The sequence below is a fragment of the Saccopteryx leptura genome, chromosome 13 (assembly GCF_036850995.1).
Source record: "Saccopteryx leptura isolate mSacLep1 chromosome 13, mSacLep1_pri_phased_curated, whole genome shotgun sequence".
NCBI lineage: Eukaryota > Metazoa > Chordata > Mammalia > Chiroptera > Emballonuridae > Saccopteryx > Saccopteryx leptura.
Genome location: NC_089515.1, coordinates 38,605,248 through 38,617,362, shown reverse-complemented (window position 1 = coordinate 38,617,362; position 12,115 = coordinate 38,605,248). Strand labels below are relative to the sequence as shown.

The 12,115-nt window shown below is 46.1% G+C and overlaps 1 pseudogene; it reads right to left on the bottom strand.

Annotated features, from left to right (window-relative positions):
- Nucleotides 1-8,772: 8,772 nt before the first annotated feature.
- Nucleotides 8,773-9,171, bottom strand: LOC136384946 (prefoldin subunit 4 pseudogene; annotated as a pseudogene).
- Between the last annotated feature and the right edge of the window lie 2,944 nt (nt 9,172-12,115).

The window sequence follows — 12,115 nt, the reverse complement described above, 5'->3', positions numbered from 1 at the left end:
CTTCCTTCCTTCCTTCCTTCCTTCCTTCCTTCCTTCCTTCCTTCCTTCCTTCCTTCCTTCCTTCCTTCCTTTCCTCCCTCCCTCCCTCCCTCCCTTCCTTCCTTCCTTCCTTCCTTCCTTTTTTTATTTATTGATTTTAGCTAGAGAGTAAAGGAGAGAGAGAGAGAGGAACTTTGATCTGTTCCTATGTGTGCCCTGATTGGGGATTGAACTGACAAACTGTGCTTTAGGACGACGCTCTAACCAACCGAGGTGTCTGGCCAGGGCTGTGACTTACTTCTTTAAACTCTGATTTGCCTGACCATGTCCTCTGAAGTCCTGGCTTTTGTTCATGCAGACCTTAGGAAGCAGGTTGTTAGGCAGTGAAAGGAAGCCCAGGTGTGTTTTTCTTCTTTTAGCATTGAGGCAGGTAGGGAGTTAGGGAAGTAGGGAGAGTGGCGTGAGCCAATGTGTTTTAAGCACAAAATACTCTTAATTCTTTTTCTCTTGTATTAATGTGACATCTCAAAGTAAACATTTTCTGTGCTGAGCTAAGTGCACAATTTCTATTATTTGTTCAACGGAGGTGGAAATCAGTTCATACTTGAACGCTAATGGAGTGAGAGTAGGGACAGTTGGTCCTCGGAAGACCTCCCCTGCAGAGAACAGTGCCATCCTGCATCCATTAACAAGGCTTTAGCCTTCCAGCTCTAGATATGGGCTCTTAATGATCCCAACAGATGGTGAAACTTGGCAAATCATGGCTAACAAGTGTTTCTTTGAGCCTGTCTGGGAAGCGTCTGTTTGCTCATGCACTGAGGAGCATTCTGAAATAGCCCCCGTGTGGATGGCAGAAAATGGCTACTTACTCCATGTTTTCCTACTAAATCACCTGCAGAGGATGGACTGACTGCTTCCAGAATCAGTGCCTGGGTTCTCAAACAAGGTCTTCGGAGACCACTGGGATCCCAGCTTGCCTGAGCGTGAACACCCTTGTCTTTCTATCCTCCGCTATCCTGATTTCTCCTCATACACTTACTAAGGGAGGAAAACATTTTCTCACTTACGTATTTTCACACCGCATTTTGTGAAATGACTGTTGTTCTTCCTTTGCTGGATGACCTAGTTGGAAGCAACAGCTGAAAAGTAATCAAATCATGTACAAATATTTACATTGCTCTGTTAGCCAAAAATAAAAAGACTTTTTTGTGGAGACAGGTATTATGTTCCCAGTTTTTATATTGTCTAGGTTAGTGCTAAAACACAGGACTTAAAACTGGGACTGGGAGGTTGTGTTTGTAAACGTTTATAGTGAATTTTAAAAGGTCTTTGAAAATGTAAGAAATGCCAGGGATGTTGAAGTTGGTGTTTTAGTGGAATTATAAGCTCTCGGAGATCTGAGAGGGCTTAACCATTGTGAGTCAAGGGAATCGAAGAGAATAATAATTGGTAAAACTTGAAATGAGAATTTGTTAATGGGATTGTCTCTTAGCTGTTAGTTATCTACTCTCATTGCTCTAACTACTAGGTCTCTACACATGTTCAAATGCCTGTCCTCAGTTCTAGGCCCAGGTCTTTTAATTTTTTTATTCATTGATTGATTTTTAAGACTTTATTTATTAATTTTACAAGGAGAGGAGGGAGAGGGAGGGAAGGGGAGTAAGAAGTTTCAACTCATAGTTGCTTTACTTTAGTTGTTCATTGCTTGCCATATGTTCCTTGACTAGGCAAGCCCATGGTTTCAAATCGGCGACCTCAACATTCCAGGTCGATGCTTTATCCACTGTGCCACCACAGGTCAGGCTTTAGTGATTGATTTTTAGAGAGACAGAGAGAAGAGGAAGGGAGATGGGGGGGGGGGGGGAGAAGCATTCATTTGTTGTTCCACTCAGTGACGCAGTCATTGGTCACTTCCCTTGTGAGCCCTGACTAGGAGTCGAACCCACACAACCTTGTTGTTTTGGGATAATGCTCCTAACTGACTGAGCTAACTGGCCAGGGCCCTCACCCTTTCTTTGATCTGGATCCTATTTGATCGTCTTCACCTAGATCCCTGGTCGGCAAACTGTGGCTCGCGAGCCACATGCGGCTCTTTGGCCCCTTGAGTGTGGCTCTTCTACAAAATACCACATGCAGGCGCTACCTCGATAAGGAATGTACCTACCTATATAGTTTAAGTTTAAAAAATTTGGCTCTCAAAAGAAATTTTAATCGTTGTACTGTTGATATTTGGCTCTGTTGACTAATGAGTTTGCTGACCACTGGCCTAGATTTTTCATTTTCCCACCATATTTAATCACTTATAAGCCCTACATTTACCCCCATCTTTCCACTATCCTTGCCATCACCTGAATCCAGAAGCTCGCTCAGTGGCCCCCTGTCACAAGGGGTACTATGTTCCAGTTTCCCTGCAACATGCCTGTCTGTGCCTATTTTAGATGGTTTCCACCTGTTAATTTGTTTCAGAAACCCCTTTAGTCTGAGAAGTATCTCTTTTGGACCATAAGTTTGTTTCCCTACATATTACCTGCATGTGAAGTTCAACTTTGAATTCAACTAACAGGAAGCACCCTTGTGAAAAAAAGCACTGCTTTTTTCCCTCACTTATACTCTCATTTCTGCTTGTCTGAGCCTCACTTTCTTCACAAGGTAATCGTTCTCCTTTTCTCCTTTCTCACTCAGCATTTGCAGCCTGTACTACTTGTGTCAGTTTTTGGATGTGTCCTCAAGTTCCCTCATCAGATCATAAGCTCCTCCAGTGCAGGAGTTGTTTTATAGAAACCGCTCTCTTTTTCCCTGTAGCAGCGTAGACTGATGTTCAGTCTAACCATGCGTGGAAGCAGAGGCAGCAACCCAGGGTGACATTATTATTAGCTATTATTCTGGGGAAGATCATATGAATCATTAAAGCAATTTGTACTTTCCTGTTATTTACCAAGTACATTATCTTGGTCTTGCCAAATGTGAATCCGAAAACTTTCTCTCTCCATGGTTCCATTTAAACAGCATGTTCCCTTTCCAGAATTGTTGATGTTAATCCTGTTTTCTTTTGTGTGATGTCCTTGGACTCTTCTGTGTTCTCTTTCTCAATGGGGAGAGGTGTCGGTGTTTGTCAGTTTTCTCAGGGAGTCTTAGGCTTCTGAGAGAGTCTAGTCTTGGCGTAAAGTCTGTTATCCTTCAGTGCATTTTTTGGTCATTTGTGTGTGTTTCCAAGTCCAAATGACCTTTAGAAATGAGATATCTCAGCATCTGAGGCAGCCTTCTTATGACACGCTCCACTGTGTTGAGCTTCAGAAGTGATCTGGCTGATTCTAGCAGCTGAGTGGATCGTGAACTTTCTTCAGGGTGCTCCTTCAGTAGGCCCGGCTGTGCAGCCTGTTTTCTGGCTGGGTATATCCTCCCTTACTGGGACTATACTCGGGACCAGACCAAGTGTGAGAGACCTGAATACGCAATTGCTACCGAAAAGACTGAAGAGATTGCCTTCAAATTGTCATTTTAAGCCCTCAGGGTTTTTCCAGCCTCGACTCTCAGCAGATTCCACATTTGTGTGGCCTTGATATAGGTCTCAATATGCAGACCTCCAGACCTTGCTTATGCTGGTTGTTCTGCTTGGAATGGCAACTCACTGCTCTACCTGTTAAAAGCTTTCTCGTCCAGCAGACATTTACTGGACTCTGTGCCAGAATTTGTACTAGGCTCTGGGGATACAAAGATGAGTCAGGCCGGGTTCCTCCTCTGCCAGGAACTTGGCACCTTAACAGGGGCAACGTGAAACAGACTTTCCCACATAGGATCTGGGGTGCAGTGATAGAGAGATGCACAGGAAGCTCAAGAGAGAGGTGTTTCCCCTCCCCTTCTCCTTTCTCTGTCTCTTCTCTCCTCCCACAGCCATGGCTTGATTGGTTTGAGTGCATTGGCCCTGGGTGCTGAGGATGGCTCCATGGAGCCTCCACCTCGGGTGCTAAAAATACCTTGATTGTGAGCATCAACCCCAGATGGAGGTTGCTGGTTGGATTTTGGTCAAGGCTCATGCAGGAGTCTGTCTCTCTGTCTCCCCTCCTCTCACTTGGAAAGAAAAAAAAAGGGGGGGAGTTTTTCTTTCTCGACAGATCTCAAATGTACAGTGTTTCCTGCTTGATGCTGTCAGACTTGTTCATGCTCCTCTGTGACATTGTATGATAATGTGTCCTGCTCCCAGCCTGCTCCCTGAAGACATTAAGACAAGGCCAACATCTGATTCATGTTTGTGTCCCCTCGTCCCTGTCATGTATAGATTTATTTATACCTTGCGTTGTTTCAGAAAGGCTTTGGATACGATATTAGATATGTGATCAGATATAAAATAACTTAAGAATTTGGGATTGAAGGATTGAAATAAGTGTGGGAGGAGAAAAGGATGAGAAAATAGATGATAAGACACATCAAAAGATTCTGTTATTGGTGTTGGTTCCCAGCTCTTTAGGGGTTAACGTAAAGAGGAAAATGGTCATGGCTGTGCTTTATGCAATAACCTAACAGAATAAAAGGACAGCCTGTAATGATACCGAGGACCAAGAAATTTCTCTTCTGGGACCTCATTGCAAGGGTACAATGCCATGTGATGTTGTTCAGTAATCCCTGTAATTAGCTTAATGATTTTTTGTAAGCTGTTTCAGAGAATGTTCCTTCAGTGTAGGTACAGCTTGGCAACTCTGCTGAGAGCCACCTCACGGAAGACCAGCTACCCACCTAGTCAGCCAGGAACATTCAACTAGCTTTTCTGTAAACAGTGTTCTGTAATTTTTTAAAACTCTTGGTCTCTTTTAAGAAACATAAAAATCTTATAACTCTTCTTCGTTGTAATAAAATCTCCCTCAGATCTGTTATCCAACCTCTTATCCTCTCTGGCTGAGCATATTTTATCCTTTTTCTTTTTCTTTCTTTCTTTTTTTTTTTTTTTCTTTTTAGCTAAAGAGACAGGAAAGGAGAGATGAGAAACATCAGCTCATAGTTGCAGCATTTTTTTTTAATACAGAGAGAGAGACAGACAGGAATGGAAAGAGATGAGAAGCATCAATCATTAGTTTTTCCTTATGACACCTTAGTTGTTCATTGATTGCTTTCTCTTATGTGCCTTGACAGTGGGGCTTCAGCAGACCGAGTAACCCCTTGCTCAAGGGGGCAACCTTGGGTCCAAGCTGGTGAGCTTTGCTCAAACCAGATGAGCCCATGCTCAAGCTGGTATCTTCGGGGTCTCGAACCTGGGTCCTCCGCATCCCAGACCGATGCTCTATCCACTGTGCCACCGCCTGGTCAGGCTAGTTGCAGCACTTTAGTTCATTGATAGCTTCTCATACATACCCTGGTAGGGAGGAGGGGCTCCAGCCAAGCCAGTGACCATGGGGTCATATCTATGATCCCACGCTCAAGCCAGTGACCTTAGGGCCTCAAACCTGTGTCCTCAGCATACCAGGTGAATGCTCTATCCACTGTGCCACTACTAGTCAGACTTAACTTGCTTTTTCTTAAGTTTGTAATATGAAAACAATAGTTATTCCTCTCATACAGTTATATTATTATATTGAATTCTTGTTCTACCAATCTTAGGAATTTCTAGAATGCCACCTACTCTTGATTAAAAATCATTTCTCTTGAACCTTCACTTTGATTGAACAGTTTATTTAGATTGGTAAGCTGGATTCCAGTTTTAACTCCAGCAGTCTAGTCAAAAGGATTTGTGGGCCCTGGCCGGTTGGCTCAGCGGTAGAGCGTCGGCCTAGCGTGCGGAGGACCCAGGTTCGATTCCTGGCCAGGGCACACAGGAGAAGCGCACATTTGCTTCTCCACCCCTCGCCGCGCCTTCCTCTCTGTGTCTCTCTTCCCCTCCCGCAGCCAAGGCTCCATTGGAGCAAAGATGGCCCGGGCGCTGGGGATGGTTCTGTGGCCTCTGCCTCAGGCGCTAGAGTGGCTCTGGTCGCAACATGGCGACACCCAGGGTGGGCAGAGCGTCGCCCCATGGTGAGCGTGTCGGGTGGATCCCGGTCGGGCGCATGCGGGAGTCTGTCTGACTGTCTCTCCCTGTTTCCAGCTTCAGAAAAATGCAAAAAATAAAAAAGGATTTGTGGCCCTGGCCAGCTATTTTAGTCCATTGGAGAATTGTCCCGAAACACCAAGGTTGCAGGTTCCACCCACAGTCAGGGCACATATGAGAAGCAAACAATGAACACACAAATAAGGAGAACAACAAATGAATACTTCTCTTTCCTGTCTCTCTTTCTGTCTCCCCCTCTCTAAAAAAGAAAAATCAGGCCCTGGCCTGTTGGCTCAGCGGTAGAGCGTCGGCCTGGCGTGCGGGGGACCCGGGTTCGATTCCTGGCCAGGGCACACAGGAGAAGCGCCCATTTGCTTCTCCACCCCCACCCCCTCCTTCCTCTCTGTCTCTCTCTTCCCCTCCCGCAGCCAAGGCTGCATTGGAGCAAAGATGGTCCGGGCGCTGGGGATGGCTCCTTGGCCTCTATCCCAGGCGCTAGAGTGGCTCTGGTCGCGGCAGAGCGACGCCCCTTGCTGGGCAGAGCGTCGCCCCTGGTGGGCGTGCCAGGTGGATCCCGGTCGGGCGCATGCGGGAGTCTGTCTGACTGTCTCTCCCCGTTTCCAGCTTCAGGAAAAAAAAATACAATAAAAAAGAAAAATCAGTTTAAAAAATACAGGATATATACTCAGTTTTCGTCAGGCAGGTAAGTTAATCAGCTAACATGAAGTTCTATCAAAGCTATCAGCCTGACAACTTGAGTGAAAAAGAGAGAACCTTGTATAGAACTTGTTTCTTGGAATTAGTCAGAAGTTGAGGTAGATATGCTAACATGTTAGTTTATCAAGCACCTCATGATGTCATAGGCATTTTGCTGATTGTTATATCAGCACCAGGGCCTTAGCCTCTATCCAGGGAAGCTTTTTGCTTATAAATGGGCTTCAGGCTTATAGCAGGCTTTGCTTTTCCCAGGATCCAGCTAATAATATTGAGTACTTAGATTTGCCAAATACTCTGATAAGTGCTTTTGAATTGATAATAGATTTTTATTTTCTTTCATTTAGTCCTCAAAATAAACTCCATTTCACAAAAGAGAGAAACCAGAAGTTAAGAGATTTGCCCAGCATCTTCTGGTTCACAGATGACAGAGGCAGAACTTGAAGTTGGTTGCTTGATCATGTTACAGTGCTGGTGTCGTAACACAATCTTGACTTTTATTAAGTCTGTTGAGACTCTCGTTTGGAATAAACCCTACAACTGCAGAGTATTTGGGACTTGTTCTCTAGAGGCTCGCTCTGAGTTGTTCTTTTGCTCAGATTAGTAAATCTCCTAGGTATAGTGAGATTCTCGGGAAGATTTCCAAGCATTTAAACCTCTTTGAAGTTTCAAGGATATTTATTTCAGCTACTAAAATGCCCTCTGAAATGCATGACTCTTACACTCAAATAATTGTGAGCTGGGACTGGGCATCTTGCGTTTTTAGGTTTTCGTAACTTCCCCAATCATCTGTGCCATTTCACTGGGAGCAGCGGCTTAGCTGTCCTAGCTGCTGGGGGATGTCATCACTTTCTAATTAGATGTAAATGTTTCCTCTTTTTGTGAATATTGCCCCCCCACCCCCGTTTTTTGAGAGAGAAGCAGGGAGAAAGACAGGAAGGAACACTGAGCTTCTCCTGTATGTGCCCTGACTGGGGAATCAAACTATATTGCCTTTCTTTATTTCCCTTTTTTTCCAAGTGAAAGAGGGAGACAGAGAGACAGACTCCTGCATGCGCCCTTACCGGGATCCACCCGGCAACCCCTGTTTTGGGCCGATGCTCTGCCCATCTGGGCCCATGCTCGCAAAAGAGCCATTCCTAGCACCTGAGGCGGAGGCTCCACAGAGCCACCTTCAGCGCCCAGGATGCACTTGAACCTATAGAGCCATGGCTGCAGGAGCTGAAGAAAGAGAGATGGGGGAGGGGAGTGGTAGAGAAGCTGATGGTCGCTTCTCCTGGGTGTCCTGACCAGGGATTGAACCCTGGACATCCACATGCTGGGCCAACACTCTACCACTGAACCAACCAGCCAGGACCCTATTATCTTTTTGTTTGTTTGTTTGTTTGTTTAACTGTGTTTAATAACATGGCATATAACCCCTACACTTGATATATTCATTTTGCAAAATACATAGATGAATACTGTCTTCTTTTAAAAATATAAAATAGCCCTGGCCGGTTGGCTCAGCGGTAGAGCGTCAGCCTAGCGTGCCAAGGGCCCGGGTTCGATTCCCGGCCAGGGCACACAGGAGAAGCGCCCATTTGCTTCTCCACCCCTCCGCCGCGCTTTCCTCTCTGTCTCTCTCTTCCCCTCCCGCAGCCAAGGCTCCATTGGAGCAAAGATGGCCCGGGCGCTGGGGATGGCTCTGTGCCCTCTGCCTCAGGCGCTAGAGTGGCTCTGGTCGCAACATGGCGACGCCCAGGATGGGCAGAGCATCACCCCCTGGTGGGCAGAGCATCGCCCTATGGTGGGCATGCCGGGTGGATCCCGGTCGGGCGCATGCGGGAATCTGTCTGACTGTCTCTCTCTGTTTCCAGCTTCAGAAAAACGAAAAAAATAAAAAAAATAAATAAATAAAAATAAAAATATAAAATAAATAAGCAAGACGTGAAAATAACCAAGTTTCCATTAAATAAATAAATTTTTTTTAAAGTTTTGCTTTTTATATCATTTGAAGGAGCAAAATTGTCATTTAAACTATTCAAGTTTATTAAACAAATTGAAAAACTATTTTAATAAGATGTTTAGCTTTCATCGGCTTCAAGGTTTATGTTGCTCCCAAATTTTGCATATAACTGAACTTTCAAATCTGCTAACACCTGCTGAGTTGACTCCTCTCTGGATTCTAAGGCATCAGTTTCTTGCAAATTTCTCCTTGCTTCTAACATTTCTTGTGTTTCTTCTTGAGAATGGCTAATGAAAACACCAATTTGATAAGGTATCATTAAACAGTCATCGTCTGCAAGTATGATGTCCTCACAAGCAACTTCTAAATTTTGGTGTTGTTTCTTTTTTATGTCTATTTCTTCCTTTAGCTCTGTAATTCTACTTGTGTTCTGTGCAAATTTGTTTATTTTTTGTTGATCTTCAACAAAAGTAACATTGACATCTTCTGCATCCGCCTTCTTAATGGTGGCCACCATCTTCCCTATTACTTTTTTTTTTTTTTTTTTTTTGTATTTTTCTGAAGCTAGAAACCGGGAGAGACAATCAGACAGACTCCCGCATGCGCCCGACCGGGATCCACCCGGCATGCCCACCAGGGGGCAACGCTCTGCCCCTCCGGGGCGTCCCTCCGTTGCGACCAGAGCCACTCTAGCACCTGGGGCAGAGGCCAAGGAGCCATCCCCAGCGCCTGGGCCATTTTTGCTCCAATGGAGCCTCGCTGCGGGAGGGGAAGAGAGAGAGAGGAAGGAGAGGGGGAGGGGTGGAGAAGCAGATGGGCGCTTCTCCTGTGTGCCCTGGCCGGGAATCAAACCCGGGACTTCTGCACACCAGGCCGACGCTCTACCACTGAGCCAACCGGCCAGGGCCCTATTACCTTTTATTAAAAAATTACAGTTTGCCTGACCAGGTGGTAGAGCGTCGGACTGGGATGCAGAAGGACCCAGGTTCAAGACCCCGAGGTCACTAGCTTGAGCACGGGCTCATCTGGCTTGAGCAAAAAGCTCACCAGCTTGGACCCAAGGTCTCTGGCTCCAGCAAGGAGTTACTCGGTCTGCTGAAGGCACCCGGTCAAGGCACATATGAGAAAGCAATCAATGAACAACTAAGGTGTCACAACAAAAAACTGATGATTGATGCTTCTCATCTCTCTCCATCCCTGTCTGTCTGTCCCTGTCTATCCCTCTCTCTGATTCTCTCTCTGTCCCTGTAAAAAAAAAAAAAAAAAAAAAATTACAGTTTGACCATTTCAGTTTCTGAAATATTTTCTTATTAATAAATAATGTTCCAATTTTCTAACTAATCCCTTTTTGTTCCTTCTGACTTTAAAAAATTGTATCAAATATCCCTGATTCTCCTTTTCACCTCTCTTAAAGATTCTGCTGCTTTACTTGTTCTACAGCCCCTTCCTTGTTCTGAAACCAAAGAGAAGGACCTGAGATCCCTCAGAACAGTGGTCCCCAATCTTTTTTGGGCTACGGACTGGTTTAATGTCAGAAAATATTTTCACGGACCGGCCTTTAGGGTGGGACGGATAAATGTATCACATGACTGAGACAAGCGTCAAGAGTGAGTCTTAGACGGATGTAACAGAGGGAATCTGGTCATTTTTTTTTTTTTTTTTTTTTTTTTTTTTTTTTATTTTTCTGAAGCTGGAAACGGGGAGAGACAGTCAGACAGACTCCCGCATGCGCCCGACCGGGATCCACCCGACACACCCACCAGGGGTGACGCTCTGCCCACCAGGGGGCGATGCTCTACCCCTCCGGGGCGTCGCTCTGCCGCGACCAGAGCCACTCTAGCGCCTGGGGCAGAGGCCAAGGAGCCATCCCCAGCGCCCGGGCCATCTTTGCTCCAATGGAGCCTTGGCTGCGGGAGGGGAAGAGAGAGACACAGAGGAAGAAGGGGGGTGGGGGTGGAGAAGCAAATGGGCGCTTCTCCTATGTGCCCTGGCCGGGAATCGAACCCGGGTCCCCCGCACGCCAGGCCGACGCTCTACCGCTGAGCCAACCGGCCAGGGCCGGAATCTGGTCATTTTTAAAAAATAAAACATCGTTCAGACTTAAATATAAATAAAATGGAAATAATGTAAGTTATTTATTCTTTCTCTGCGAACCGGTACCAAATGGCCCACGGACTGGTACCGGTCCGCGGCCTGGGGGTTGGGGACCACTGCCTCAGAATGTTTCTCGTCAGCTCCCAGCCCACGTAGGTGGGGGTCTGTGCTCAGCTTTGCCAGGAGAGTGGTTTTATACCATCTAGTTCTGAGTGGCATTACACTTATCATCATTTCTTTTTACTAGACTCATTTATGTCTAATATAAATTTCTGCTCTCACTTTCTCTGTTGTCCTCTGTACCTTTCATGTATTTGAAGCCCACAGTCTTGTTTTCTCTTTTTGTTTAGTTTATCTGCAACTAATTTGTTTTGTGCATGAGTTAACTCATCTAAAGGATGGGTGTAATACTAGTCTTTACTATATTAAAATAGTGTTGGTGCCTGACCTGTGGTGGCGCAGTGCATAAAATGTCGACCTGGAATGCTGAGGTCGCCAGTTCAAAACCCTGGGCTTGCCTGGTGAAGGCACATATGGGAGTTGATGCTTCCTGCTCCTCCCCCCGCCTTCTCTCTCCTTTCTCTCTTAAAAAAAAAATAGTGTTGGCCCTGGCCGGTTGGCTCAGCGGTAGAGCGTTGGCCTGGCGTGCGGGGGACCCGGGTTTGATTCCTGGCCAGGGCACATAGGAGAGGCGCCCATTTGCTTCTCCACCTCCCCTCCTTCCTCCCTGTCTCTCTCTTCCCCTCCCGCAGCCAAGGCTCCATTGGAGCAAAGATGGCCCGGGCACTGGGGATGGCTCCTTGGCCTCTGCCCCAGGCGCTAGAGTGGCTCTGGTTGCGGCAGAGCGTCGCCCCTGGTGGGCGTGCTGGGTGGATCCCGGTCGGGCGCACGCGGGAGTCTGACTGTCTCTCCCCGTTTCCAGCTTCAGAAAAAAAAAAAATAGTGTTGGTGACCAAAGGAGCATGCATGTAAGTGCTTTTGGAAAACAACAGAGACTCAGTTGTAAAAGGTATAACTTGCAATGGATTCCGCTGTAATGAAAATGTAGCAAACAATATATGTATCCTTTATTTCAAGCAATCTTTGATTAAACACCACTGTGCAGTTTAAATGTTCTGTTGGTGGTGTTATAACAGGGTTTGCCATGCCTCTTCCCCTTCTTAATCATTGTTTGGATTACCCTATGAATCTTCTGTGCATTTTCTGTGGGTGTCCTTGAATGTCGCAGAAACCTGGGAAGGGTCCAGAGAGAGCTCTGATGAGCGTCTCCATGCACCTCCATGTGACTCACTGTCAGTCTTCCCAGTGGAGTGGAGGCCTTTGGACTACCTTGCCATCACAGTGGACCCAGGGAACAGGCAGTAAGC